Below are 26,742 nucleotides of genomic sequence, written 5' to 3'. Positions count from 1 at the left end.
TATTACATGAAACATAACAACATTTCTACCTGAAATCTGCACACGAAGAAAAACACAACCGAAAAAAACGAATGCAGTTATTTTTTTTCCTAGTATCATGGACGCAAATATAAAGGAGAATTACACGCAAAGAAAAAAAAACGTTTTTTGAATTTCTTCGAAAATTTTAAACTTTTATCACCAAAAAAATGTTTTGAACCAACAACACAGTCCATTTCGTTTATATCAAGCACTGTTCTTTTCTGACTTTAAATCTTTAATAAGACACATTTTACAGTTCATAGTAAAAATTTAATATAGTAGTATGTAATGTTGAACATCTTTTCGGAATCTTTCGAACATATTTGGAATATATGTAAAAAAAAATAAAACAAAAAAACTTTTTGGAGTTCGGTCGAAGCAGGGCTCTAACCCAGGACCCTTGACATGCAAGGCGGACGTAGCAACCACGGTGCCCACCTAAATGTTTGTTTCTGTTAAATAAAGTTTGTTTAATCGGCTCGTGGGCGCCGCAAGCTATGCTATATTAATATAACTTGTATGGATAGTTAACTATTGATGACAATAACAGCTACGTAGCTCAGTGGATAGTGTGCTGGCTTACAAATTGCATGGTCCGCGGTTCGATTTTCCGTCCAGGCGAAAGGTTAAATTTAAAAAATTTATGAAATCGTATAATTTTTTCTACATTGCTTGTATTACAGAAAAAGGCGCTAAGAACTAAAACACCTCATGGAAGTGAGAAAGATGTGAGGGAAAATGCAATTAGCCAGAAAAGATTGTTTTTGAGTTAGTCTTTATGAAATTGTTTTTACATCCTGGAAAAGAGTAAACGTTTATCACAAACAGTATATACTTTTCTTCCAAATAAACTTCCTTACAGCGAAAAGCAAATTAGAAACGAATTTTGTTTGTCTAAATTTTCGTTTGGGAGGAAAGAATTTTTTTTTTGCGTGTATGTCTTAAATCAATACCAAAATCATTTGCGCAAGGACAAAATCTTTGAAACCCGGTAAGATTTTTTAGTGCAAGAAGGAAGTTAAATTGAGAGATTGGTGTATATGCGAACTGTATCGCACATGTGCCTATATAAATCATGTTTGACTCATTGCTTTGCGGATTTGAAAAAAACAATAAGTTCATAGTTTCTGGCAATTTGGATAAAAATTGCTCTTCCTTCCGAAGACCAATTTTTTATAGCGGACCATATGGGACCTAGATCGCAATATGAATCGTTACAAACCACATTTGGTATATCTAATTATTGGCAAAAAGGAGTACTCAGTTGATATTTCAGACACATCACATGAAAATTGTGGTTTCTATGTCCCTATACAACTTTATAAATCTAAAATACCTCTGGACTTACAATTTCCGCCACATTGGCATGGACCAAATTCAGGCTTATATGTCCTCAAGAAGTCAAATCGGGAGGTCGTTTTATTTGGGGCTATCCTTTCATTGAGCGAAATTTTCTTAAGGCAAAAAAATAACATAGTTCAATCTAGTCCTCATTAATAAGACGTTTGAATTGAAATTGGATTAAAGGCCAAGAATATCTCGTTATGAGAAAAATAAATTCTTGCCATTTACCATAAAAATCTTAATCCATAGATCTTCGAACGGGACCTGCTTGTAGAAAAGAAACGAGTCTGTGCTAACTTTGAGCACGATAACATAGCTCCATTAAGAAAACGCTTTATCGTGATTATAAAGGACAAATAGATGGGCATGTACTTTAATGAAATGGGAAACTTATCAAACCCTCCACCTATAGTGGTGGTGGTAATTTATTTTTATTGTAATTAATTATATTGAAATAATTGTGCTAATTCATGTTAAAGAAAAGAAAATTTTAAATCTAATTAAAATTAAACATTTAAAGCCCACACGCAAAAAAATAATTCTTTCCTCCCAAACGAAATTTTAGACAAACAAAGTTCGTTTCTCACTTGTTTTCGCTGTAAGGAAGTGTATTTGGAAGAAAAGTATATACTTTTTGTGATAAACGTTTATTCTTTTCCAGGATGTAAAAACAATTTCACAAAGACAAACTCAAAAAAAATTGTTTTCTTGCTAATTGCATTTTCCCTCACATCTGTGTCACGTCCACGAGGTTTTTTAGTTCTTAACACCTTTTCCTGTAATACCAACAATGTAGAAGAAATTATACGATTTTATAAATTTTTAAAATTTTTTTACCTTTCGCCTGGACGGAGAATCGAACCGCGGACCATGCATTGTATACATACATACATTGTAAGCCAACATTGTAAGCCAACACACTAACCACTGAGCTATGTACCTGTTATGGTCATCAATAGATAAATATCCATATAAGTTATATTTATATAGCATAGCTTGCGGCGCCCACGAACCGAATAAACAAAGTTTATTTACCAGAAACAAACATTTAGTTTGGCACCGTGGAGCAGTGGTAGCTACGTCCGACTCTCATGCCAAGGGTCGTGGGTTCGATCCCTGCTTCGGCCAAAGTTTCTTTTTTTGCTTTTGTTTTTTTTTACATATATTCCAGATATATTCGGAAGATTCCGAAAAAATGTTCAACATTACATTGTAGTATATTAAATTTTTAACTGTAAAATGTATCTTATTAAAGACCTAAAGTCAGAAAAGAACAGTGTTTGATATAAACGAAATGGACTGTGTTTTTATTTCAAAAATAACTTTTTTTATTGAAAAAATAAAAATTTTGTAACAAACGAATTTTTTTGGTGATAAAAGTTTAAAATTTTCGAAGCAATTCAAAAAACTCTAACAAAAGAAAAACGTTTTCGGTACACGTTTTCCAAACGTTTTTTTTTTCTTTGCGTGCACTGGAGCGAAATATAAACAATTGATAACTAACCTCGCGGAATAGAAGCTAGCAAAATGTATATATTCTTATTGGTTGCAAATATTTACTATAGGTCCATACTGGGCTTAACTTAACTGAGTCTAAAAGCTGTTCTGAGGTTTTGTTCATTTTTCTAAAATTCAGGAGAAATGAATGTTAAGCTATTTCAACGAAAACTGAACAAAATATATTGTACATTCCGATTCCTATCTCTATGAGCCATCAGGTGCGTGGCAGCGACAATGTCTGAAATTTCGTTTTTGTTCACCACCCCTAAAATAATTTTCACTAATGGCATTTTTCTTAAATGCGGATAGGTATAGATGTTTTGATAATGCGGCCAATGTGCGCAAACACACGTTTCCCGGTTTTATAGCTTTGCTCCATTGTTTCATGTGAAAATAATAAGCTGAGAGGATTTTAGGACAATGTACAAATAGTACAGTACCTTGACACAATGTTGTTATAGAGGTGGGTGGCTAAACACGTGTTATTCAGCCACTTTGTCTGGCGTATCGAAATCGGAGCATATAAATATTTCATCCAAATAATCGGCGCTTAGTTACCACTACGTTGCTGACATTGTTTACCCGGCATGTTTTTATAAGAATTTCTTTCTCCCACCTCATTTTTCTCTCCAAAACTGGTACGGGGGTTAGGAGTTCGTCGCAGTACCTTTAAAAGCCTTCTACATTGCCATCTGTGGCCTGTTGCGAACAATAATAACAGAAACAAAGTATTCGTGTTGCCACCGGTCGATGTTTGAATGTGAATTGATGATTATGTTGACTGGATACGTTTTTGTTTCATTTTGTGTTGGATGCTCTCGCTCGTCGCGTTGTTACTTTGTTTTTGTTGTGTTTCATTTACCGTTACTTGCATCATACGCTACAGAGACGCCAATGTCGCAACGAGTTGCAAAACAACAAAAAAAGAGAACATCCACGTCTGTCACAAGAATCACCGGTGGTTGTGTTAATGCACAGTGGGATTGGAGATAAAAACAGGGTGCTCTACAGATTATTAAATGACTCATTATTTCTGTAGCCTCACCATACGTATAGAATGGGGAATTGGTGTGAATAAAAAGTGCAACACATAGAAGGAGTCTTCAAAGGTCTGTTTGTACTAAATTTTATTCAGGATTTTTTAATCGTCGTCCGTCTGTTTCATCAGAAGGGGTCCACTAATTAAATTCCAATTTTCTGTTTTAACGTCAACATTTTCGCTAACGTTAACTCTCTTGGTTTTCATTAGTTCACGTTACCGCGAGTGCACTGTATGCCCATAGCTATTCAATTGGATTCACGTCCCTGCCCAGTAGAAGGTGAGGATATACTTTTTGGTTTTGTATATCAAGTATTCGTTCAGAATATGAGACCATTATATATGGGGCCATTATATTGGACAAACAAAAATCCCACACAGACCCATTTTTTGGGTAGATTCGGCGAAATTATTCTTCAGAATATATAAATTTTCTATTTTGTGTATATTTTCTTCAAACAGAAATAACTTTCTTTCTATTTTGTAGCCCGGATCTCAAGCTTTAATTAACACATATATATCCGTGGACTTATGACAAAACCCCATAAGTCGAGATAGAACAATTTCTCAAAAATTTTATGTTGCGTATAGTTTTTGAAGGCGCAACATAATTCGCAATTTTTTAAGTTTAAGTTTGACAAAACAACATATCTCATCATATGTTGTTTAATAAAATCGATATATTTGTATGTTAATTTTGACAAAACAACATAACAACATTCTATAACTGAAGTGCCCAAATAAATTGGACAAGCATATTTTTCTTTCCTCTGTTGGTTAAGCTACACTTGTAGTTTAGTCAATGCATGGTTTTAAGCTGAAATCAAAAACAACAATAATGTTTGTAATTTATTTAAAAAAAATGTCGATAAGCAATCATGGACGAGTACTCAGCAACCTACACTTTTGTTGTAATTAAACTTACATATCTATATATGTATTTCGTTATATATCTCTGTCGCCATATTTATCTTTTTTCTACTCTCTCGCTCTCTCTGACGTTTCTAAACATTTATATGTTTATACGAAATTACCACACTTTATATGTTTGAATCCAGAGATATTATATTTAAAAAACTGTAAGGTCCCAAACATAATGTGTTCTAATATATTAACATATATGTCGCAAACATGTTGTACTATTTGTGAACATTATATATATGATGTGCTAAAATTTTAGTTCCAAACATATAATTTTTACACCGAAACATATAAAATATGCGTTGATGGCTATAGCGATAATTGTCTGTTGATGACAATAACAGGCACGTAGCCCTGTGGATAGTGTGTTGGCTTGCAAAATGTAAGGTGCGCGGTTCGATTCTCCATCCATCCACTGGGCCAGTAGACAATTCTCCCACGTGGAGCAGTGGTTAGCATGTCTGCCTTCCATGCAAAGGGTCGTGGGTTCAACCCCTGCTCCGACCGAACACCATTTTTTTACTATATTAAATTTTTATAGTGAAACTTCGAAATGTGGGTTATTAAAGATTTACAGTCAGAAACAGTGCTTGATATAAACGAAATGGACTGAGCTTTTGGATAAAATATTTTTTATTGCAAAAGTAACAATTTTGTAACAAAAAGCTGTTTTCGGTATAAAAGTTTGAAGGAATTCAAAAACTCTAACAAAAGAAGAACGTGGAGTCAAGTGTAAACATTAAGTTGGCATTATCGCTCTAAAATGACCCTGTTTTACTTAATTCATTTTAAAGAAAAACTTTTTCAATTGTTTTAGCTGCAAAACTCGAACTTAATGCCCGCTTTTATATTTGAAGGTATCCGTCAACTCCTCTTGGACTATTTATTAATAAAGAGGGACTAAACTTTGTTTTATTGTTTTATTACATTACATTTTATTGTTTAATTTTTCACTATACTCTAAAAAGAGTATAGTGCCCTTTCGTTATTTTTATGAAGATCCCTTTGTAATTTTTGTATATTTTTTAATTTCCTTTGCCTGCATATTTTGACTTACTCCTCGTACGTTCCGATTTCTTTTAACAAACCAAGAAAAACATTGTACCCATAATGCCAAAATGATAAACAAAACACATGTCCACACATATATAAAATGCTGCTCTCAAGGCGAAAACACATGCTGTTTTTTTTTTCAAATGTCTATTCTTTTGGTTCCGAATGTCTATTCTCTTTACTCCGAATACTCATTCTAATATTCAAATTAAATAATAATAAAAATAATCATGCTTAAGTCTAAGCACATCAAATTTTTGGCCTTATCATAAAACAGTTTTCCGAAACAACATACAAGTGTTTCACAGAAATTGCTCTCTTTTCATTCTCTCGCTATGTTATATTGATATCTTTCGTCAACCTTCTCGGTTTCAATCTCTATTTCTTTCTCTATACTCTCTTTCTCTCTCTGTCGCTCTCTGAATAAAATATCACAACATATATATGTTTACTCGAAATTTGTAAATTTATATATGTTTACATTCACACATAGTATTTTTATGAAACATTCATGCCACAAACATAATATATTCTAACATATTAACACATGTTTCCCAAACATTTAGTGTTAGTTTAGGAACATTATATATTTGCACTTAAATATATTGTGTTTAAAAATTGTGCTCGAAACACATTTTGTTTATATCGGAACATATGAAAAACATATTTTTCTAACAGTGTAAGAACAAAAAAAAATTGTGGAAGTGAGAAAGATGTAAGGGAAAATGCAATTAGCCAGAAAACATTTTTTTAGTTAGTCTTTATTTTCATACATCCTGTAAAATAATCAACGTTTATCACATAAAGTAAGTTTCCAAACAAACTTCCTTACAGCGAAAAGCAAATGGGATAGTTCTTTGTCTAAATATTCGTTTGGGAAGAAATAATTATTTTTTGCGTGTGCTCTTTATTAGAGCATTGCATGAGAACATTCATTCATAGCGCACACAACTGAACTCATGAAACGGTTCGAGAAGACTGAATAATCTTCATTGATCGAATGAATAGAATGAGAACACTGGCTTGACCGAATCGGTTCGAATGAATGTAAATGTATGAATGAGACATGGTTTGAATCACACCCAATAATTCAGTATCGAGTGAATGTTGTTGTGACGTCACATCATTGAAGTTGTGCATTTGTTTCCATTCTCGGTCGCAAGCAAACATTCGATTGCATTTGGTGAAACGGGATAATCGAGAATACTCGAACATTTAGCGGGAGTTTCGGGAATTTGCAAAGTTCTCGAGTATGTTATGACAAAAAATGGAATCATGCTTAATGAGAAAAGAAGTCATACAGTTTGTGTTTCTTTAGATATAAGTGTGTAATTAATAGTTAAGCCTATTGACGATAAAATGAGTAATTCTAACAAGGCAAATGTTTAAATTTGTTATGTTTTTATATGTAACTAGCAAAAGTAAATTTATTTTTGTATTTTTTGTCTGTTTTTTATACCATCCACCATAGGAAGGGGGTATATTAAGTTTGTCATTCCGTTTGTAATACATCGAAATATTGTCGCGGTGAAATTCTGAGTCGATCTACGCATGTCCGTCCGACCGTCTGTTGAAATCACGCTAACTTCCGAACGAAACAAGCTATCGACTTGAAACTTGGCATAAGTAGTTGTCATTAATGTAGGTCGGATGGTATTGCAAACGGGCCATATTTTATCAAAATTTTATTTGTATAGAAAATTTTATCAACATTGTATTTCTATAGAAAATTTTATCAAAATTTTATTTCTTAGAAAACTTTGTGAAAATTTTATTTCTATAAAATTTTTTATCAAAATTTTATTTCTATAGAAAATTTTATCAAAATTTTATTTCTATAGAAAATTTTATCAAAATTTTATTTCTATAAAAAATGTTGTCATAATTTTATTTCTATAGAAAATTTTGTCAAAATTTTATTTCAATAGAAAATGTTGTTAACATCTATAAAAAAAAATTATCAAAATTCTATTTCTATAGAAAATTCTATCAAAATTGTATTTCTATAGAAAATTTTGTCAAATTTTTTTTTTTTATCAACATTATATTTGTATAGTTCGGCTTGAGGTCATATGAATAAAAACAGATGTTGTTGTGTTTTTGAGTTGTATTTTTATTTAATATTATCTAATATTTCGAAACATCTCCGATGTTCGTCTTCAGGGAAATTTTTTTAGAAGTAAAGAACAATGAACTTATTCGCAAACGAGTAAATCTATAAAAAATTTTATTTCTATAGAAAATTATTAACATTTTATTTCTATAGAAAATTTTCTCAAAATTTTATTTCTATAGAAAATTTTGTCAACATCGCATTTCTATAAAAAATTTTATCAAAATTTTATTTCTATAGAAAATTTTATCAAAAATTTTATTTCTATAGGAAATTTGGTCAAAATATTATTTCTCTAGAAAATTTTATCAACATTTTATTTCTATAAAAAATTTTGTGAAAATTTTATTTCAATAGAAAATTTTGTCGACATTTTATTTCTATGGAAAATTTTGTCAAAATTTTATTTCTATAGAAAAAGGAAAAATATTTTATTTCCTTTAAATACGAATGCCCCTTATTTTTTACACGAAAAAGTGAATTGGATTTTTAACGATTACTTACTATAATGCCCAAAAATATCATCCCAAATGTTTCTACTAAAAACTAGAGCAATATTTAGTTTTGCTGTTAATACCTTTTTACATAGAAATGCAGAAGGTTTTGTCCACTTTATGTTATTTTTTTTACTTCATACACAAGCGCCTTTCCATCAACTTAAAACTAAACAAACGTACAATACATATAAAAGTTGTTGTTATTGTTACTACGTGAGGGCAAAAAAAAGATTCGAAATCCTCGATTCCTTCACTTTGTTTTCGAAAACAATTTGACTCGTCGTGTTTGATCCCGAAGACTGAAGTTGTTTGATTGACCGTTTCATACAACACAAACGAGAACGAGTTATGGTTGTATTCGAACTTACAAACATCGGTCCAAACGGGAACAACTACAAATCTCTACCTTACTCTCTACTCTTTATTGTCATTGAAAGTTAATTCGTACACAGAAAAAAGTGAATAATTGAATCAAATACAAAAATTGTGAATTCAATTATTTTTGTATTTGATTTTCAGCTTATGACGAAAATTGTAAATCCAATTACCCAAATTGTAAGGTTGTCATAAAACTATTTTCAAATGAAGTAATATTTGCGTTGAGTATAAATGTAATTGGAGTTTGTGAAAATATTCAAATGACATAGTACTCAATCCAAATACATTAGTATTTGAAGTATATAAAGTGTTTTCAATTACAGTCGTAATTGAACTGAGTACAATGTTTATAGAATTTTGTAACCTATACAATTACTATCGTAATTGTGTTTATTACGATGTTAATCAATACAATCTTTGTACTATATAATCTATATTAATTTAAGAAAATTATACAAATCACTCTGAAAAAAATTTTATGCATTTTATTATAAAAAAGAAATTCTGAAAATATGTATAATTGAAAATACAGCGAAGTACATGTTTGGTAGAAAAATACAGAATATTCATTATAAACGACGTATTTAACAGGCTAACTCACAAATTTTTTGAATTATCTGTACCACCTGCTGGAATTTCCCAAATCTTCCTCATTTATATGCGATTTGTTTAGGCATCCTGCTCTTCTGTAATACAAACATCTATTCATTTCAAAGTTTTACATGATTTTACCTTCTGTTGCTGGGAAGAAATCCTCGAAATCCCCGTTTTCGAAGCAAACACATTTTCCTCTAGGCCACATATTTTTGACAGTCGGCTTATATCCATTAATAGGGCAATTTGACGTGTACACGAACTAATTGCAAAAACAAAATAGAAAGAATGTAATTGTATATATATTCCAAAGCTTATTCGCAAGTTTTTAAACAACCCAATTCAGGATGTGTGTAAGTTTATACAACGAAAGAAATCATTTACATAATTTATTAAAGTTTTCAGCGAATTTTAAAATTTTACGAACGTAGAAATATGTACTAAATATATTAAATTAACTTTCCATAGTAAAAAGTTTGTGCTGTGATACTTTCGTCGTGATCCCGACTAATAGTCGAAGTCACGAGAATTCTCGTGAGTCTAAAAATTGTTGTGAACCGTTAATCGTCTTTAAAAGTTCTGTTTGCGTGAACGTACATGAGTATTTCTTGAATGTGCTTGAGAGAGAGAAAGAATTCTACCAACACGTCACAGGTTAGACTCACAATGAAAATGTTCATTTTTACGAAGAGAATTCTTTCAGTGTAGTTTCCAAAAAACGCGCTTGACCAAAAAAAACTGGTATTTAGATAAAGGTACTTACCTGCGATAAAAATACAATATGGTGCGCCAAAAATGTTGTAAATGTTAACATTTCGAATCGCGGTACCGATACCACGGTTTATTTGCGGGTAAATTCGACCATTTTCTTAAGAAGATTCTTAATAATAACAATAAATGACATTTTATTGTTTGTATTAATTTATTTTTCGTTACGTAGCAACGTCATAAACAGTTTTATCAGGCAATTACGCATTATACTTAAATCAATAACTTTTATACTTGGTCCAATTAAACATAGTAATTGATGTGTTGTGAATTCAATTACCAGTGAATTTTGATATTTTTGCCAGTTTTTCATTCAACCAATTATTTTCATGTTTGACTTAATAAAAATCGTATTTGATATAATTTTTTCATTCAATTATGCCAATAATTGATTTTTATTTTGCTTCAGTTTTTTCTGTGTACATACCTGATTATAAATTCGTAACGAACATATTTCCAGATCATGAAATTTGGTTATTTTGACAACGCATGGTGTAATTTTATCATTGACGTCTGTTCTTCGTTTGACGCCATATGTGTATTGATCCACTTTCATGAACAAATCGTTTTGAAACGTGAATGCTGTGAGATTTATAAGTCTAACCGCTGTTGCATTGAGTATGATCTTTCTGTTTTTGCTGTAATCAATGGTAAGGAGCTCTAGTAGGAACTTGGTAACCCAAGAACTTCCCTGATGCTCTCGGCTGATGTATAATTATTCCCACATGTTCCGAAATTCGGAATCGCAAATCGCAAAATTTTCTATCCATAACATCCACAATAACTTGCTAATCTTACCCACTGTAAATACTGCCGCGTACTTGCTGCATTTTTTTAGGGTGGTTCATGGGGGATATTCAAAGAGGGCTAGAGGCAACAGAATGAAAAATGTTACTTTTAAGGAAATTGGAACTATGGATACATGCATGTGTCATTTGTCTGGAGCAATTTATCAATAACATCCATAGAGTTAACACAAAACAAAAGCGCCTCTGGGATCTCTAGAGTCGACAGACGGACAAAAATATGTACAACGAACTCAACAACAACAAACTCTTCTAGTTGTATTCGGTATTATTGTCATTATAATCATTGCAAACTCCATTCAAAGAAAACATCGTAACAAAATCACGTTCTATTACAAGGGATGTTTGACTTATTACGCAATTCTCATAAATATCCCATAACACCATCTAACGCGTTAGAAGTTAATAGTGGGGAATGTTTCAAGTATGGTACGCACCATGGAGTGGGAATATACAGCTTAGGGTTTTAATGATACACCATGGATTCCTGCATTGAAGTCGTTTCATTTCCAATCCGGTGAATTCAATCTTTGCAATACGATTCACAATACGTGCTTTTTTTTCAGACGTAGGACATGAGTCCAGTGTTAAATTAAGGAGCCTACTTAACTCACGTGGTGCAATGGTTAGCATGCCCGTCTGGCATACACAAGGTCGTGGGTTCGATTCCAAAGAGCTTTTCAGCGGTGGATTATCCCACCTCAGTAATGCTGGTGACATTTCTGAGGGTTTCAAAGGCTTCTCTAAGTGGTTTCAGTGCAATTTGGAACGCCGTTCGGACTCGGCTATAAAAAGGAGGTCCCTTGTCATTGAGCTTAACATGGAATCTGCCAGCACTCAGTGATAAGAGAGAAGTTCACCAATGTGGTATCACAATGGACTGAATAGTCCTATGTGAGCCTGATACATCGGGCTGCCACCTAACGTAACCTAACCTAACTTACGTTAGATTCACGTGTGTGAACACCAAGACTATTGCAGTTCCAAGCAATGTACTAGAAATAAATATCCTTTAGATTATATTTTCAAGATGTATTGCTACTCACTCTCAAAACAACGTTTTCATTGTTTGGATAGTGTGTAGTGGCATTAGGTGTGAATGGGTGAGAAGGACCGAGTGACTTGTGTCATGTTATCTCACATTATCCTGATTGCTTGCCTTTGCACTTCATCGAGATGTTTACCTTTTTCGGTTGTTTAGATTGATATGTCGTTTGTAAAGGGTGATTTGTTAAGAGCTTGATAACTTTTTTAAAAAAAAACGCATACAATTTGCAAAATCTCATCGGTTCTTTATTTGAAACGTTAGATTGGTCCATGACATTTACTTTTTGAAGATAATTTCATTTAAATGTTGACCGCGGCTGCGTCTTAGGTGGTCCATTCGGAAAGTCCAATTTTGGGCAACTTTTCGAGCATTTTCGGCCGGAATAGCCGAATTTCTTCGGAAATGTTGTCTTCCAAAGCTGGGAATAGTTGCTGGCTTATTTCTGTAGACTTTAGACTTGACGTAGCCCCACAAAAAATAGTCTAAAGGCGTCAAATCGCATGATCTTGGTGGCCAACTTACCGGTCCATTTCTTGAGATGAATTGTTCTCCGAAGTTTTCCCTCAAAATGGCCATAGAATCGCGAGCTGTGTGGCATGTAGCGCCATCTTGTTGAAACCACATGTCAACCAAGTTCAGTTCTTCCATTTTTGGCAACAAAAAGTTTGTTAGCATCGAACGATAGCGATCGCCATTCACCGTAACGTTGCGTCCAACAGCATCTTTGAAAAAATACGGTCCAATGATTCCACCAGCGTACAAACCACACCAAACAGTGCATTTTTCGGGATGCATGGGCAGTTCTTGAACGGCTTCTGGTTGCTCTTCACTCCAAATGCGGCAATTTTGCTTATTTACGTAGCCATTCAACCAGAAATGAGCCTCATCGCTGAACAAAATTTGTCGATAAAAAAGCGGATTTTCTGCCACTGATTTTGGTAATAAAATTCAATGATTTGCAAGCGTTGCTCGTTAGTAAGTCTATTCATGATGAAATGTCAAAGCATACTGAGCATCTTTCTCTTTGACACCATGTCTGAAATCCCACGTGATCTGTCAAATACTAATGCATGAAAATCCTAACCTCAAAGAATCACCCTTTATTAAGTGTAAATAAGTGGGTGGGATCTGCTAGGTCGTCTTTATTTGAGATGTAAGAATCCCTAATATGGATTTAGATAGACTATCGTAAATCTCATTGCAAGACTATTTGTTAGCTTAAATTTTTTGAGTATGTTGTATTAATAATAAATAAATTTTGGAAAAATTAAATAATAATAATAAAATAGAACAAAGCGTTGAGAAGACAGTGGCATACGGACTTCATACCAATAATTTTACTTACTCCAAAGCAATATATATATATATATATATATATATATATATATATATATATATATATATATATATATATATATATATATATATATATATATATATATATATATATATATATATATATATATATATATATATATATATATATATATATATATAATATATATATATATATATATATATATATATATATATATATATATATATATATATATATATATATATATATATATATATATATATATATATATATATATATATATATATATATATATATATATATATATATATATATATATATATATATATATATATATATATATATATATATATATATATATATATATATATATATATATATATATATATATATATATATATATATATATATATATATATATATATATATATATATATATATATATATATATATATATATATATATATATATATATATATATATATATATATATATATATATATATATATATATATATATATATATATATATATATATATATATATATATATATATATATATATATATATATATATATATATATATATATATATATATATATATATATATATATATATATATATATATATATATATATATATATATATATATATATATATATATATATATATCGTACCCACTATCCTTGGTATGCAAGGCGTGCGTACCAACTACTGCTCCACGCTCAACTGAAAGAACGTTTCTGCTAAAAAAAAGTTTGTTTAATTGCCTCGTGTGCGCCGCAAACTATGCTATATAAATATAACTTATAACGATAATTGTCTATTAATGGCAATAAAAGCTACGTAGCCCAGTGGATAGTGTGTTGGCTTACAAATTGTATGGTCCGCGGTTCGATTCTCCCTCCAGGCGAAAGGTAAAATTTGAAAAAAATTATTCAATCGAATAATTTCTTCTACATTGTTCGTAAAGGGTGGTTAAATTGTAAGGGGCGATGTTGAATGTGAACCACACCTAAACGCCAAGTTCTTTTCCGAATTTTATTTGACATTTCTCTATTTCAGACTTCAATTGACTTCAATTTGAACCGTGGATAGATACACAATCCAACAACGTGTTAAAGTTATCCAGACTTATTTTGAAAATGGGCGTTCAAATCAAAATGCATATCGTGCATCTTCAGTGATGAGGCACATTTTCACTTCAGTGGATTCGTCAATAAACAGAATTGCCGCATTTGGGCGAATGAGAATCCAAGAATGATTGTCGAAAAACCAATTGGAAGATATGGATGTGGACGATATGTGGTTTCAGCAGGACGGCGCCACTTGCCACACAGCTAACGAAACAATGGCTCTTTTGCGCAAAAAATTCAATGGCCGTGTTATCTCACGTAATGCCGATGTTAATTGGCTGACATGATCATGTGACACCATCGGATGAAGGTGTGCCACCGAGGTCGCGGCGCCCATTTGGCCGATATTTTGTCCCATACATAATTGAGTAATACCAATATATCATAATAAAATAAAATTACAATAATTTCCTAAATAGTTTGTGTTTTATTCAAAATCAACATCGGTACTTGAAATTTTAACCACCCTTTATTACAGACAAAGGTGTTATTAGAAGCTGTTATTTTTATTCGACCTGCATGAAATTTGAAATCTAAACAACTTTTACAAACATGTTCTAAATATGGTGTATCGGTGGATGTTTCGATATAACTCCCATATAGACAAATGTCCTGATTTTACTTCTCCTGCGAATTCGTAAAAATCCGTAATTTGCTATAAACCTGATATTAGCCGATTTTTCTCATAATGAGTGTTGTAATGTAATGTAAACTAAAAAACTAGTCTTTCACATAAGTTTAAATATCATTAGTACTTGTTCCTGTGTGTGGCTTAAAACAGACATTATAATATGCTTGATTTGAAAACAGACATGATAAAGGTATTTAGACATGATTTAGGTATCGTGTAAGCTGTGATGGAATTGTCATTGCAGGGCCCACTAATTATCCGACTGGGTGGGTGTGCTTTGTAAGTCATTACTATCCTGCTTGAGAAAATGTAGTGGATAATTTGTGTAGGGTCTTTTGATGGTTCATTCAACATTTATGCATACATCCTCCCTTGTCTATATTTCCCTTTCAATATTTCTCTCTCTATTACTGTAACTTACTTTACTATCTTCCTACACGTTGATAAATTCCTATTTACTTAGTCAATTATTCATTAATGGGTAATTGAACTAAAGCACAGGAATTTCACGCATTAATTTAATTTTGGCATTTTCACCCAAAATTCATTTCAAATAAAAAGAATAAATTTAGAATTCTCTGTTCACAGTAATCGTCTAATATGTAAAGCTTTTTAGGATTTTGTCCGTACTTAAAACTAAGTGGTTTGTGTCTGAGATAGTGTTAAAGCAGCTGGATGTATTATGGAGGTATTTAATAGTAAATACTAGATTTACAATAAACTTTTATACGTTCACATATTCATGTAATTATAATTCTGTTTGTAAGACATTATGTGACAGCCCGGTTTTTTGACTCGCTTAGGGCCGGTTTCTCAATGTCTTGTTATTATATGTCTTGTCAATGAAACAGCTAATAGCATAGAAAAATTATGCTAGCCGGTGAATTATCCTCCGTATCAGTACTAATAGGAGGGTGAGAAACCGGTCATTAGCCATTCTGTCCATTGTGATAGCACAGATGATGACCTTCGCTCTTATAAATCAGTGCTGCCCAATTCCATACACACAGAGAAGAGGTTGGTTGTATATCGGTTATCGTTATGAAAATTCTATTTTAACAATTATTTATCACTTGTGTCAACCTTATTGCTATATTCAAAATCATTTTGCGATCTTCACTACCATATGACGAACATGTCAATAGATTATCTATTCTCATAATTATCAAATAGTTGTAGCAACCAAATGTCTCACCTATAAACAATTTTAGTTTAAATCGGTTGATACGACCAACCATAAATAAATTCCACAACAGTCATTCAGTAGTCATAAGGTACATACGGTCTTCATAACCGAATGTCATGTGAAATATTTTTCAAATGCCATTTTGTTATTTCCAATTTATATAGTTGAAGACGACGTGTAGACATTACACATTTTAATTAAAATCAAAAAAAAAAAAAAATATACGGCCAGAGGTACAGACACACCCTCAAAAAAAAATCGCTTCTTTAACATATGTTCCAAACATATTTTGCAGGAAGCACATATATTATTCGATACTGCCGAAACATTAATATGTTTGTTTTATGTGAACATATTATATGTTTGGAAGCATTTTGAGCCCAAAAATATTATATGCTTGGAAGAATTTTTCCCAAAGACGATTGTGCTCATTGCCTAACATACTCGTAATTTTCACTTCCACGAAATATTTTAGTTCTTGGCACCTTTATAATTTTTTTAAATTTTACCTTTCGCCTGCACGGAGAATCGAACCGAGGACTATACAGTTTGTAAGGCAACACACTATCCACTGGACTACGTAGATGTTATAGTCACCAGTAGATAATTATCGTTATAAGTTACATTTATATAGCATAGTTTGCAGCGCCCACGAGCCCATGCAAACATAACATTATTTAACAGAAACATACATTTGTTTGCCACGTGGAGCAGTGGTTAGCATGTCTGCCTTGCATGCAAAAGGTCGTGGGTTCAATCCCTGCTCTGACCGAACACTTTTTTTTGTTTTTTAATTTACACATTTATATTTATACTATATTAAATTTTTATAATGCAACTTCGAAATGTGGGTTATTAAATTTACAGTCAGAAAAAGTGTTTGATATAAACGAAATGGACTGAGCTTTTGGATGAAATATTATTTTTTTAAGTTTGTTACAAAAAACTGTTTTTGGTATAAAAGTTTGATATTTTGGAAGGGATTCAAAAACTCTAAGAAGAACGTGAAAAAAAATGAAGAATAAACATACATAAATAATTTTATAATACACACATAAATTTATTTAGGCGTGAACAGTTTTTTACTAGCATTTAACACCATTTTAAATGAATTTAAAACTTATCGTGTCTTGTACTTAATTTAATGTTTACCTTTAAGGCCGGATTAGGTTGGCATTATCGCTCTAAAATAATCCTGTTTTGCCTTTTACTTTTCTTTAATAATTTATTTTAAAGAAAATAAACTTTTTAAATTGTTTTAGCTGCAAATTCGAACTTAATGCCCGCTTTTATATTTGCAGGTGTCCGTCAACTCCTCGTGGACTACTTATTAATAAAGAGGAACTAAACTTTGTTTTTATACATTTTACTGTGTAATTTTGCACTATTTCCTCCTTATTTCATTTTACTGTCCCAACTCTAAAAAGAGTATAGTGCCCTTTCGTTATTTTTATGAAGACCCCTGATTTCTTTTAACGAACCAAGAAAAAAATTGTGCCCATAATGCCAAAATGATAAACAAAACACATGTCCACACATACATAAAATGCTGCTCTCAAGGCGAAAACATATGCTGTTTGTTTTCCAAATGTCTATTCTCTTGGTTCCGAATGTCTATTCTCTTTATTCAAATTAAATAATATTTAGACATAATCATATCAAATTTTTGGCCTTATCATAAAACAGTTTTCCGAAACAACATACAAGCGGTTTCATAGAAATTGTTCTCTTTTGATTCTTTCGCTGTGTTATGTTGATATCTTTCGTCAACTCTCCCTGTTTCCATCTCTATTTCTTTCTCTATACTCTCTCTGTCGCTTTGAATAAAATATCACAACATATGTATGTTTAGTCGAAATTTGTAAATTTATATATGTTTGCATTCACACATATGATTTTTATGAAACATTCACGCCTCAAACATAATATATTCTAACATATTAACAGAGATGTCTCAAACATTTGGTGTTAGTTTAGGAACATTACATGTTTGTACATAAATATATTGTGTTTAAAAATTGTGCCCGAAACACATTTTTTTATATCGGAACATATGAAAAACATATTTTTCTAACAGTGCAGGAAGAACATAAAGCGCAGGAATTAAATTAGCTTGACTGTTATCCATATCGTTTTTCGCTCAATGAACAACATTCAATAGAAGTGTTGAACAAATCGCTCGGAATTCAAAGGCTGTACTTTCTTTATTTGATTATTTGAAAAGTAATATGTATGTATGTGTAGATTAATATATTTAAACATATTTAAATAAAATATATTTTATGAGGAAAAATAGTGAATTTTAATACGGTTTCCAGTATTAATAAGTTTGCATAACGCAACTGAATTATGATGGTAGCAGCAACCTATGCCATCGGTTTACACAACCAATACCTTATGTTGTATTAGTTGCATTGACCGAATTAGTTGGGAGACACAACTGCCTTTTGATAGTTGCTGTAACTGTCAAAAGGAGGTTGGCAATAAATTCGGTTGCTACAACCAATCTGTATTCTCTGTGTATTTACCCAGCAAAAAAAATTAAAGTTGTTCCAAAGGCACAACTTTAAAAGCAATTCTAAAAATGTCCTCTTAAAGATGTTCTTTATTTTAGCTACTTGCTTTTTTCATATTTTTAATGAGTAATTTTAAAATATTTCGTCTCAAATAGGTTAAAAACAGATTACGAATTAATAAAACAAGTCATTAAATTACAAATTATTAAAATTTTGTCGAAAAAAATCTAAATCCGTTTTAGAAAATTTGCGAATTTTTGAAAATATTTGAGGTCAAACGATTAAGACAAGCATTAGAAAGCATTAAAATATCATAAAATTTTTTTTAAATTCACATCCAAACCACTGAATTCGAATCACACTTTAACCCTTTCGACCCCGAATTTTTTTAGGTATCGCTAAAATTTTTCTTTTACTTTTAATCATGTTGAAGTCATGTAAGAAGCGTCTAGCCAAAATTTCGGGTCGCCACGCCTATTTGTTAAGGCGGTAGAGAATGTTGCCTGTGGGCATCTTTGGGCAATAGTGACTACAAAATTGTTTGTTCTGTATTACGTTTTATTGGATTTTTGTTAAAGGTTTTTGTTATTTTACAGTAAATATACGCTCATACTCGCGCATGCTCACACATTAACAACGTTTATGCCTCACGCATTCGCACGATTCACGACAATTTTCGAAATTCACGGCAAATTTCGTGATTCACGCATATTTTCGGAAAACGACAATTTTTGTGGCTCCATAAAATTTTCGTAATTCACGAAAACTCACGCTATTGAAATCTTAAGCGTGATTAAATAAGTAAAGGTGATTAAAATCGGTCAGCTTGAATTTAATCGTGAACGTGAATTTGTTCGTGATTGTGACTTGTTGTGTCTCTGTTTTACCGTGAGTGTGTATTTTATAGTGAACATGAATTTTATCGCGAACGCGAATTTTATCTTGAGCGTGAGTTGGGTCGTGAAAGTGAATTTTTATCGGGAGCGTGATTTCGGAGAAATTTTACTCACTCACAATCACGAACACAATTTGATTTGTACTCACGCTCACGCGCCACACATTTTTGTTTAATCCCATTCCCGCACATTCACGAGATTTCGTTTAAATTTCATTCACGACTTCGCTTGAATCACGCGTGACTCACGAAAATGTTGTTTTGTTTTTTGTTTTGAAACCATGTCAATTTAAAGTGGCAGTGTAAAAAACCAATGTATTCTAATGCGACAATATTCGTACTGATCCACTAGTATGTGGATTAGTACCTCTTTTTAAATTCGCAAATATTTTTTTCTTGAGACACGTGGGTATTAATGAAAAAAATTTTGGTAATTGGTAGCCAAATTAGCTGATTTCTCATTTAAACTTGAAGAAAACGCTTGTAGCTTTCGATACTGTTACAGTTTTATGAACAAAAACAAAAACAACGCTGACAGTGAGTTTCAAAACACAAAAAGTTGCACACAGGCAACTTTAGGGTCGAAAGGGTTAAGAAGTGATGCAAATTCAGTGCAACGGCTATTGAAATGGTGGATATCCGTCCTATGACAAGCCCATGTTAAATTCATCGCTTCTGCCCCAATTCCCGGATCCAAAAATTTTTGTAATAATTTTAATTTTTTGGTAGGAGTTCTATCTTTTAAGTCATTTAAGTTGGACGTTGATACAATGAGTGATATAATTTATAAGTTCACAAAAGTACTTCCTTAGAAGCTGAATAGATCATCTCTGAAAGTACTTCAAAAGTATTGATAAAGAATAATTCAATTTCTCTCAAATGAAATTTTAGACAAACAACCATTGTTTAACATTTCATTTCCGCTGTAAACATAAAATTTTTCTGATAAATGTTTGTTCTTTTAAGGGATGTGTATAATGTAATTTTACATATATTCCAACAATTTTCGCACGATTTTAAAAGGTTGCTTAGATTACATACTACTATATTAAATTTTTACTACGAAACCTCAAAATGTGTTTTAATAAAGGCATAAAGCCAGAAATTAACAGTGCTTGTTTTTATATTGACATTTTTTTATTGCAAATATAAAAATGTAGCAAACTTTTTGTTTTATGATAACGGTGTGCATTTCTCGAAGAAATTCTTAAAGACAAGTTAGTTTCTTAAAAGGTAATTAGCGCCAAATTCAGCTCAACGACACATATGCATTTTTCCTTTTGTGATATAATATAGTACATATATTATTTTAATGCTTAGTCTTCTTCAACATTAATGAATACCATCTGTGATATAACAACTCTGTTTTATAAGAGAAAACAATATATGGCACTCTTTCAAGCATTTTTGCGAGTGGCATTTGTAGTGTGTTTATTTTACTCTCTTTAATAGCATCAATATTCTTATTTATGATTGTTTTACACAACCACAGGCGAAAGAGATAAGGAGAGAAAGACGCATGACAAGAATTTATATTTTTTCCTAAATCCTCCAAATAATAAACAAAATTTAAATGCGCAATTTTAATACAATGAACGATATTACAATGGAAGGTTAACATCTCCTGTTTTAAAATATGGCAACCTTATGCTATAAATTCTTCGACCGTTTTTATTAATATTTATTTTATTTTTATAAATAAGAAATCTTTTAAATATAATAAATGTTTACAACCCAACCTACCTCGTCATTTATGATATGTATCACTTAAAATATGTTGTCCATGACTAAAGTAAACAATATTCGCTCTTTCTATGTTGTCCTATTGCTTTTACTCTCAAACGTTTCTCTTTTAAAACGAAGTAATTCACCGAAGAGTCGAGTACGTATTGCACGAGCCCCCAATCGACCCCCAATACAATCCAACCCCACTAAGTAAATGTGTATGGGTTGGTGTATACTATCAATGAAATATGCCAGCACAACGCCAACCATCATCGTCATCTGTTGTGATACCCCACTTCTTCGATATGGTTTTTGATGTTGTTGCAGCCAAAGAGTATTCTTAATGTCATTGTTCTCCACTTCACCAATAGTTTGTTGTACAACATTTGCCACTTATTCCATGTTTTGTGCTTCGCTTATTTTTCTGTGTTCTGCTTTTTTTGTACTTTCTTTCCAACTCTATATGTATTCATTCTCTGCTGGATGCGTGATTGAGGAAGTGTGTATGTGTGCTTTGTCTCAAATATTATACATTCGGCCAAATGTTGTAGAACTGGCCGAATCTAAAAAAAAAATAAGAGGACGATTTTTTATGTTCGATTTTCGCGATTACTCTTCTAAATTTTTATTTTTCTGGTTTTCACATATTATCGCGTAATTGAAACGATGTTGATATACAGAGTATTAGAAAAGGATTAATTTGACCAAGAAATAAACTTTGGATGTGGGATTGATTGGTACAAATCAACACTTCAGCACATTGCCTATTATATGACTTTTAGTTTTGGATATATTTTGTCGTATTGACATGAAAAAGCCGTAAAATATTGAATTCGCTAACTCAAACACGAGCGATTTAAATTCGGCAAAATTTTGCGTATTCGGATGGCCGAAACACGTCAAAAAAGCCAATTCACAAAAATTTTGCGAATGCGTTTGCCAGAACAGACCCGAATGCGTTTGCCAGAACACCCTCAAAAAATCGCTTCTCTAACATATGTTCCAAACATATTTTGCAGGAAGCACATATATTAATTGATATTGCCGAAACATTATTATGTTTGTTTTATGTGAACATATTATTTGTTTGGAAATGTTTTAGTTCTTGGCACATGTTTCTGTAATACAAAAAATGTTGAAGAATTCCTTCCAAATTTTAAAGTTTTGTACCAAAAACAGTTTTTTGTTACAAAATTATTATTTTTGCAATAAAAAATAATATTTTATCCAAAAATCAGTCAATTTCGTTTATATATAAATCTTTAATAACCCATATTTCGAAGTTTCATTATAAAAATTTAATATAGTATAAATATAAATGTGTAAATAAAAAAAGTGTTCGGTCGGAGCAGGGATTGAACCCACGATCCTTTGCATGCAAGGCAGACATGCTAACCACTGCTCCACGTGGCAAACAAATGTATGTTTCTGTTAAATAGTGTTATGTTTGCATGGGCTCGTGGGCGCTGCAAACTATGCTATATAAATGTAACTTATAACGATAATTATCTACTGGTGACTATAACATCTACGTAGTCCAGTGGATAGTGTGTTGCCTTACAAACTGTATAGTCTTCGGTACGATTCTCCGTGCAGGCGAATGGTAAAATTTAAAAAATTTATAAAAGTGAATATTTTCTTCAACATTATTTGTATTACAGAAAAAGGTGCCAAGAACTAAAATATTTCGTGGAAGTGAAAATTACGAGTATGTTAGGGAATGAGCACAATCGTCTTTGGGAAAAATTCTTCCAAGCATATAATATTTTTGGGCTCAAAATGCTTCCAAACATATAATATGTTCACATAAAACAAACATATTAATGTTTCGACAGTATCCAATAATATATGTGCTTCCTGCAAAATATGTTTGGAACATATGTTAAAGAAGCGATTTTTTTCTCGTATTTAGAAACACAAATGAATAAAAAAAATTGTATTATTGTTGTTTTTTTACTATGCATTGACTAAACTACAAGTGTAGCTTAACCAACAGAGGAAGTGTGCTGGTCAAATTTATTAGGACAAACCCTATAGACTGCAAGATGGTTGCACCCTCAAAAAAAATCGCTTCTCTAACATATGTTCCAAACATATTTTGCAGGAAGCATATATATTATTGGATACTGCCGAAACATTAATATGTTTGTCTTATGTGAACATATTGTATGTTTGGAAGCATTTTGAGCCCAAAAATTTTATATGCTTGGAAGAATTCTCCCCAAAGAAGATTGTGCTCATTCCCTCACATAATTTTCATTTCCACGAAATTTTTTAGTTCTTGGCACCCTTTTCTGTAATACAAATAATGTTGAAGAAATTATTCAATTTTATAATTTTTTTAATTGTTACCATTCTCCTGGACGGAGAATCGAACCGAGGACCATACAGTTTGTAAGCCATCACACTATCTACTGGGCTACGTAGCTGTTATTGCCATCAATAGACAATTATCGTTATAAGTTATATTTATGTAGCATAGTCTGCAGCGCCGACGAGCCGATGCAAACAAAACATTATTTAACAGAAACATACATTTGTTTGCCACGTGGAGCAATGGTTAGCATGTCCGCCTTTCATGCAAAGGGTCGTGGGTTCAATCCCTGCTCCGACCGTACACCAATTTTTTTTTTAATTTACACATTTATATTTATACTATATTAAATTTTTATAATGAAACTTCGAAATGTGGGTTATTAACAGTCAGAAACAGTGCATGATATAAACGAAATGGACTGAGCTTTTGGATAAAATATTATTTTTTTTATTGGAAAAATTTTGTAATAAAAAACTGTTTTTGGTACAAAAGTTTGAAATTTTGGAAGGAATCCAAAAACTCTAACAAAAGAAGAACGTGGAGTCGAGTATAAACATACATAAATAATTTTATAATATACACATAAATTTATTTAGGGGTGTACAGTTTTTTACATGCTGTTTTTTTTTTCAAATGTCTATTCTCTTTACTCCGAATACTCATTCTAATATTCAAATTAAATAATATTTAGACTTAAGCATATCAAATTTTTGGCCTTGTCATAAAACAGTTTTCCGAAACAACATACAAACAATTTCACACAAGTTGCTCTCTTTTGATTCTCTCGCTGTGTTATGTTGATATCTTTCGTCAACCCTCCCGGTTTCCATTTCTATTTCTTTCTCTATACTTTCTCTCTCTCTGTCGCTCTCTGAATAAAATATCACAACATATATATGTTTACTCGAAATTTGTAAATGTATATATGTTTACATTCACACATATTATTTTTATGAAACATTCATGCCCCAAACATAATATATTCTAACATACTAACATATGTGTCCCAAACATTTAGAGTTAATTTAGGAACATTGCATGTTTGCACTTAAATATATTGTGTTTAAAAATTGTGCCCGAAACACTTTTTGTTTATATCGGAACATATGAAAAACATATTTTTCTAACAGTGTGGATGGACAGCTGTTTCGGAATTACCACATCAGCATTCCGATAGTAGGCTATTGCCTAAACAAATTTGCAAGCATAAAAAATTGAATAATTTTGCACTTAACGTCATTTGTAACTTTATTTTTGAAAGTGTCGTCAACTCTTCTTGGTCTTCCTATTAATAAAGAGGAACTAAACTTTGTTTTTATACATATCGAACTTTTTAATCCTTTGAAAATTTTAAGTATTGTGTGAACGTTTGGACATAATCCCCGCACGTCTCACATACCTACACCTACATAAAATGCTGCTCTCAAGGCAAAAAACGCATTCCCAGTTTTTTTTTCCAAATGTCAATTCTCTTTATCGCTCTCTTTTCTCCGAATACATATTTTAATATTCCAATTCAATAATATTTAGGCATATTTATATATCTGCCAACATTTGGGTGATAGTTTTATCGTCTTTCGCTAAGATGTCACTATTTCGTATCGCTAGGAAGTTTTCTGGTAGTAAAATCTCAAGCACAGCAACAATAGAAACAACTATCGCGTGGGGTGTTTCCGTTTCGAAACAAATTCGACTCTAACAGCAATCAAAAATCTAAATATAGACTCCATACATCGACATAGCTAATTTTTCAATAGCACCTCTCTGAGAGTACATGTGTGTAAAAAGCCACTATCAACCAACGAGCGTGGGTGGCACAGAGGGAGAGCCTCTGACTTGAAAGCGAAAGGTTCCGAGTTCAAAGCTCGGTGCACGGATGAAAAAGACTGTTTTTCATATGTTTGGCTATAAACATTATATGTTTGGAACACAAATTTTTAAACACAATATTTTTGAGTGCAAGCATATAATGTTCATAAACTAGCATAACATGTTTGGGACATATATGTTAATATGTTAGAACATATTATGTTTGGGACATAAAATGTTTGTAAATATAATATGCTTGGATGCAAAAATATATTAATTTAGAAATAGCCTATAAACATATATGTGTTTAGTAGCTTGGAGCGCTATTTCACAGGGAGCGATATTGAAATAAGTTGGTGGTTGTTGCTTGTTATTACAAAATTAACATTTTATTTTTCCTTGGGCAATTGATCAGCTACTTCTTTGATCCTTACAAACTGTGTGGTCCGCTGTTCGAATCCCCGTCCGGCAAAAGGTAAAATTAAAATAAAAAAAATCATAAAATTGAATAATTTCTTCTACAATGTTTGTATTACAGAAAAAGGTGCTAAGAACTAAAAAATCTCGTGGAAGTGAGAAAGATGTGGGGGAATATACAATTAGGCAGAAACAAAATTTTGAGCATTCAGGTCGAAAACCTATGTTGTTACCACCTATATTACCTGTTTATTTTCATAATTCATTATGATTGTAAATATATAAATAAATAAATAAAATTTTGAGCATAATATTGTTTGGGAGAATTTTTTTTAAGCATATAATATTTTTGGGTGCAAAATGCTTCCAAACATATTATATGTTCACATAATATATTGTTTTTTGGAAGACAACATTATTGAATTTGAATACAAAAATACAAAATGTTTGGAACTTAGACTACCCAAACATATATCGTTTAGACCAATATGCTTTCAAACATATTATATATTGGAAGAGATCAAACATATAAATGTTTGGGCAATACCCAAAAATGTATATGCTTGAAGCAAAATATGTTTGGGAGTATATGTTACAGAAGCGATTTTTTGTGAGGGTGTGCGGACCATCATTTTTATTTTTAAAAAATAACTATCGCTTTTTTTACTTCTTTTGGTCACTGGTTCGATTCCCCGAGAACACTATCGCGTA

The 26,742-nt window shown here is 31.7% G+C and overlaps 1 protein-coding gene across 4 annotated transcripts in view; it reads left to right on the top strand.

The window, feature by feature from the left end:
* Nucleotides 1-26,742, top strand: part of Graf (GTPase regulator associated with FAK) — a 365,913-nt gene that overhangs the window by 304,748 nt on the left and 34,423 nt on the right. The gene's annotated exons all lie outside the window — the stretch shown is intronic.

This window comes from Haematobia irritans, chromosome 3 (genome assembly GCF_050003625.1).
Source record: "Haematobia irritans isolate KBUSLIRL chromosome 3, ASM5000362v1, whole genome shotgun sequence".
NCBI classification, from domain to species: domain Eukaryota; kingdom Metazoa; phylum Arthropoda; class Insecta; order Diptera; family Muscidae; genus Haematobia; species Haematobia irritans.
The sequence above is the reverse complement of the archived record's forward strand: the minus strand, read 5'-3'. Positions and strand labels throughout refer to the sequence as shown.